Here is a 6,795-nt window from a genome sequence, read left to right as displayed (position 1 = left end):
GGGATGTGGCCTCCCTCACGGATGGCGCCGCCGCGAGCACCTGGAGGGAGGAAACGGACGTGTCGGGTCTACACGAAGGGGATGTAGCTGTGGTTTTGGCCCGGATGTTGCTCCCAGGTGTCCCTCTGAGCTGACCTGACACAACCGGGTGGAGAGGTCCACTGTTCAAAGCCCGTCCGTGGAAAGTCAAAGGGCTAGATCTCGTGGTCAACCGCTCCAGGGTTAGGCGGGACGGGGGCCCTGGGGGTAGCAATGCCACCGGAGCGTCGCATCGGCCCCTCATACATGCGGGGTGGTGTGGTGGCATGTCCGAAGAGGCGGCACGCGTCTCCGGGGTGTGCCCCCCTTCACAGACGGCGATGACACGGTAGTAGACGGATCGGGCACTCGCATAGTTACCGGATCACGCACTCGCTAATGGTACAATTTAGCAAGTAATTGTATCATAAAGAAATGTTGCTGACCATAGAAAAAATTTGGTTTAGAAAAAAATATACGTGATATTTTAGAAACTTGGTGTACAATATAAAAAAAGATCATGTAATTAAAAATAATGTTTCAAACCATTAAAGAAAATGTATGGTACATTTTAAATAATGTTCATGCATGTCAAAAATATGTATACCATGTATCATTTTTAATATAATTATATGCCATGTATCATTCAAAAAAATTCAAGAACGTGTATTTGGAAATATTTAATATGTGCGTACAAATTTTTTATATGTACATGAAACTTTTCAATGCATATGACAATAATATACACTAAAAATATATTTTAAGACAGTTAATAATATATTTGGAAAATGTTAAACATGTATAAAAATTGTTGCTAATAAAAAAAATTATATGCCTACGGCTAAGCCGTCGGCATAGGTGCCACGTGGCGCCTTCCCCTATGCCGACGGCTTAGCCGTCGGCATATATAACCTTATCCATCCCCCGGGGCGCCCTGTCCACTCGTTCTCTTCGTCTCTCCCTGACCTCCCGCGCCTCCGAACCCGCATCGCCGCCGCTGCGTGCCTCCACCGGCCCACGTTGTCGCCTCCTCCACACCCGCGCCGCCTCGCCTCCACCCCGGCCCAGCCCCGCCCCTGCCTCTCCAACCCCCCACTGCCTCGACCCCTCCCCGGCCTGCCCTCTCCAACCCCGGCCGTGCCCCGACCGCCCCGCCGGCCGTACCGCCATCCCGGACTCCTCCCTACCCCACCGCCGCCCCGACTACACCGCCTCCTCCTCGACCCTGTGCGGCGCCGGCGATGGTCCCGAGCACGGCTGGCCGCGGCTCTCACCGGCCTGCACCCCTGCTGTGTTGGCCGGGCTTCTCCGGCCGGCCCAGCCCCGCCCCGGCCCTCCCGTCACCTCCACCGCTGGCCCCTGCCTCCAACTCCACCACCGTGACGCCTCTCTGCCCGGTGAGCTAACACTCCTTTTTTCATTTTTTTGCATTATTTAGCTACTGTTGGATGTATGAATGGATGCATGGATGGATGTTGGATGTTGTTAGGTTGCTAGATGGATGAATGTTGTATGTGTCTTAGATGGATGGAGGAATCTCGGCAAAATGAATTATTTTGCTACGGTTAGGTTGCTAGATGGATGAATCTCGGCAAAATGAATTATCATAGTTAAAAAAGCAACTTGAGTCACTTAGTTTATAAAATTGTTAACGAAGATTTTATTTTCAGTTTGTGATGTTGTTAAGTAGCTATGTGAGATGTGCTTCAAATTTGGGATATGATAAGTGATTATTTCATCATGATGATCTTGCTAAAAAAATTGATGTGTCAATGCTTAATGTGAGGTGATGACCTAAATTGCGATATGATAAGTGCTTCCAAATTTGACAGTTGACAAAATATGATTTTTCTTTATAGTTTAAAGTGTCAATGCTTAATGTGAGGTGATGACCTAATTTTTTTCACTCGGTGTAATTAACAGGATTTGTGGTGTTTCCATCTTCGTGGAGTGATCGTCGACGTTGGAGGTGTTGGTCCATGATCGTCCCTCTCCTTTGATCGACTACATCGGAGGGTGAGCAACAATTCCATGCCCTCGTCCATTTTTTCCATGTCACTAGATTAAATTTTCATATCAAGTCGCGTAACCTAGGTCTCCCATCCGAAAGGTTTGCATCGATAAATATGCATTCAATTGCATATTTATCACCGCAGCTCTTTCGGATTGTCCAGCGCTTTCCACGGACAACCCGAGGATGTGTAGATTGGGTGCGTTGTTCATTCTCTACCCCGTTCTGAGACAGGATTTCAGCGGCGCCTCCCTGTTGTTCTCCGGATGCACATTCTCTTGGCATTTTGCCAAGATGTGTATTTGGAGAACAGCGGGGAGGTGCTGCCGAAATTTTGTCTCGGAATGGGGTATAGCATGGACAACGTACTCAATCTACACATTCTCGGGTGGGATTAGGACCCATCTTTACCTATTACATATGTAGGTGGATTAAATGTTGTTTCTCGTAAAGCTTGTAAAAATAAAATATTGATGTGAGTAATTTAAATGAATCCTTAATTTTGTTGTGTGGCTTCCAATAAAGCAGAGATGGTAGATAATCAGTGGATATATAGTGGGTTTTTTCCGTCGGAATCAAGTAACAACAGAGTGGGTCGAGAAAATTGATGTGTTTTTGAAAGATATATTCCGTAGTCGAATGAGGATGGTGCCAGAATGCCCGTGTGCCAAATGTAAGAGACGTATCCGCAGAGATAAGAGTGAGATGACTAAGCACCTTCGCACGCATGGATTTATGCCCAACTTTAATATGCCGATAAACTTTGCCCAGCGGGACAGTGGTAGAGAGGATGTGATACGACAACGCGTCATTGGTTATGAGGACGATGGGGTTAGAGACATGCTAGATGATGTCTTTGCTGCACAGCCGACACCTCCGTCACATTCGGCCAATGAACCGGAGGAGCCAGAGGAAACCGCAAAGGCCTTCCTGGAAATCTTGGCCTCGTCAAAGAAACCTCTCTATGAGGATGCCAAGCTGTCTGTGCTGGATGCCATCTCGCAACTGATGGCAGTCAAGGCTGAGTACGGCTGTAGCCGAGGTTGCTTCGAAGCATTTCTGGGAGTATGGGCTAACAGTCTGCCTGAGGGCCATGAACTGCCGAAAACCATGTACGCTACAAAGAAAATCATGAAGGCGCTCTCCATGGACTATGAGAAAATACATGTTTGTCCAAAGAATTGCCTTTTGTTTAGGCATGAGTATGCGGATGACAAGTACTGTAGGAAGTGTGGTTCCTCTCGGTATATTGAGGTGGTCCATAAGCATGGTCAGAAGCAGCAACTAAAAATCCCTGTGAAGGTTCGTCGGTATCTTGATTTTATAAAAAGACTGCAGCGCCTTTTCGTCACCGAGGAGTCTACCAAAATGATGAAGTGGCACAAGGAAGGGAAAAGGTACAATCCAAAAAAAATTGTACATCCATCAGAAGGTGAAGCATGGAAGTCATTCGATATAGAGTCCCCGGAGGAAGCAGCCGAGGCTGGGAATGTCAGAATTGCTATAACAGGTGATGGGTTCAATCCATATGGTATGTCGTCTAATCCATACAGCTGTTGGCCCGTATTTGTTATTCCACTCAATCTCCCTCCCGGCGCCATAATGCAACGCAAGACCATGTTCCTGTCACTTATAATTCCGGGGCCTGAATATTCGGGGAAGAATTTGAGTGTGTTTATGCAGTCGTTGGTGGATGATTTGCACCATTCTTGGTACTTCCCGAGGTTGACATACGACCGACATCTGTAGAAAACTTTCTTGATGAAAGTTTGGCTACAATATTGCATGCATGACTTTCCCAGCTATGCCCTGTTCTGCGGATGGTGTACAAGTGGAAAGATGCCTTGCCCAGTGTGCATGCAGGCCTTGATTTTCATTTGGCTGAAGAAGGGTGGCAAGTATGTTGCCTTTGACCTACATCGACAGTTCCTCCCTCCAGACCATCCTGATAGGGAAGACAAGAAGAACTTCACAAAAGGCAAAGTTGTCCATGAAGTAAACGAGATTCCAACTTTTTGTGGTGCAGATGTGCTTGCTCAGCTGAAAGCTCTTAAGCCTGCCAGTGAAGGGAAAGGCAAAGGCAAAGGCAAAGCCACAGGCGAAGACGAGGGTGAGGGCAAAGGAAAAGATAAAGGGAAATTTTTTTTAAGGATATGGTGAGATGCACAACTGGACTCACATTACCCCCTTCACGCAGCTTCCCTATTTTAAGGACCTCAAAGTTCCATACAACATCGACGTGATGCACACCGAAAAGAATGTCGTAGAGTCCCTTTTTCACGCGATCCTCAACATTCCTGATAAGACAAAGGATAATATTAATGCAAGAGTCGATCAATAGAATATTTGTGATAGACCACGTCTACACATGCAGCCTCCCACAGGCAATCGAAAATCTTGGTTCAAGCCAGATGCTGACTTCGTACTTAAAAAGGATCATAAGATGGAGGCATTCAAGTGGCTGAAACACGTCGTGAAGTTCACTGATGGTTATGCGTCGAATATAAGTAAGGGGGTCAATCTTTCAACGGGCAGAGTGACCGGGCTCAAGAGTCATGACTATCATGTATGGATTGAGCGGATTATGCCGGTGATGGTTCGGGGCTATGTTCCCGAGCGTGTCTGGCGTGTGCTTGTGGAGTTAAGCCATTTCTTCCGCACGCTTTGTGCTAAAGAAGTATGTCTTGAGAAGATAAAAGAAATGCATAAGAATGCGCGGAGTTGATATGCAAGCTAGAGAAGATCTTCCCACCAGGATTCTTTACTCCGATGACACATCTCATTTTGCAACTCGCGAACGAGGTATTGTTGGGGGAGCCTGTGCAGAATTGTTGGCAGTACGGCCCTGAGAGACAGAACAAGCATCTGAGACAGAAATGTGGAAACAAAGCTAAGATTGAAGCTTCCATAGCTGAGGCGGTTATCCTAGAGGAGGTGGCAGACCTCAGGACAGCCTACTATCCGGACCATGTTTCCACGTTGCACAATAAGGTGTCTCGATACAATACAGAAGAACCCAAGTATAAACCCAAGTTGCCTCTATTCATCGGGCAAGGTGGCAGGGCTGGATGCTCGACACCTTATCTCATGCCACGAGATGAGTGGGAGGATGTCATGTTCTATATCTTGCACAACATCAAGGAAGTTGAGGATGAGTGGATGAGGTAATACCTTTGCACCATTCTTTTAGTCAATTCGTTATGTTCACTTTGCCTAGTTCTTATACCGCTTTTCTTATTCTAGTCGATTCGTTGAAGAAGAGTGGACGGGAATGCTGCCTCCGACTGAAGCGGAGGCACTTGCTCTTCTCCGAAAGGGTGCTGATGGAAGGAAAAATTTCGTTGCGTGGTTCATGGAGAAAGTAATTTTTCACACTTCACTATTACCTCAGTAAATTCAAAGGACTTACTTGGAGTGGACGAGCCCACAAGGTTCCCTCCCGACTACGCGAGGATGACACCTCACAGGGAGGTGGAGGGGTCGAGGGAGGAGACCCTAGAGGAGGAGGCAGTGGGGGCAGAGCCCCTAGAGGAGGAGGCGGTGGGGGGAGAGGCAGCCGGAGCAAAAAACTCCGGGCCGTGTCCGAAATAGGAGGGTCTTCTTCGATGCCCTCCTATATAGAGGCACCTTCTGAGTCTGAGGAGGAGGAGTATGTTCCTGATGGTGAGGAGGAGGAGGGCGGGGAGGAGGAGGCCGAGGAGGAGGAGGCCGAGGAGGAGGGTGAGGAGGAGGGCGAGGAGGGTGGTGGAGGGGAGGTTGATCCCGAGTTGTGGGGTGACTTGCCACCTGGTGCTCCGCAGGGGTGGCTGCGTGGTAATGCCGGACTACCTACACCACATTCTATCGAGGCGCACAAGTGGCTCATTGAACCTGCGGGGACAGAGTAAGTGCCTCTCAATCATATTTTCAACACATGACAACACTTTCTTATTGTACACATGGCAATCCTTTGATTCTTTTGCAGAAACTGGATCCTTCGCGGAAAGGGCCGTAAACCGAACGGCCTTATCACTGTCATGTTGAAGGAGTTTTGGCCTGGCCTATTCTACCCGCGGCCAGACAGGGACCCGCAGTTGCGGGTTTTGGCCACGAGCTGGGCCCACTACGAGGCTTGCAGCAATGCGGAGTATGGGACGGCCGCTAAGGCCGTGATCACCAAATTTTGGGTAAGTTCTCTTCTGAATCACTTGTCTTCAGTTTCGTTCATAGTTTATCATTGAATCACTCAACTCATGCCTTGTTTGCATCTGGTTTATGCATGATTGCAGCAACTCTATAGAGTTCTAGACGAGCACAAGGCCAGAGCCGACGTTGTCTTGCTTGCGGCTGTGAAGAAGAAAGCTCGTCAGTTGTAGTACGAGGTGCGTTGCATTGCCGTCTCGTAGTACTACCACATCTACCTGCAACAAAAGATGACCAAAACTCAAGCGCAGAAGCAACGACTTACCTTGAACAGGGAGCAGTTCATGATGGTAACTATTACTAACTTTTCATTGTTTCAAGCAGTCAACTATATGTTTCATGCTCACATGTCATGCTTCCAAAATTTGCATAGGTTGTTCCTCGTTGGTGCTATGGAAGGCATGACGGATGGGCGAGTTTGGTGGATAGGTGGCTTGGCGATGATGCAGAGTTTGCTGCCAAGAGCATCAAGGCCCGGGCTAACCGTAGAAAAGACGGGACACACGGCCAAGGAAACAGGAACCACTGGGGCTTCAAGGCCATGAAGGTATATCTATATGCATGATGCATTTTTGTTCTTCTTT

The sequence above is a fragment of the Triticum dicoccoides genome, chromosome 3A (assembly GCF_002162155.2).
Source record: "Triticum dicoccoides isolate Atlit2015 ecotype Zavitan chromosome 3A, WEW_v2.0, whole genome shotgun sequence".
NCBI classification, from domain to species: domain Eukaryota; kingdom Viridiplantae; phylum Streptophyta; class Magnoliopsida; order Poales; family Poaceae; genus Triticum; species Triticum dicoccoides.
Note: the sequence above shows the minus strand (reverse complement) of the source record.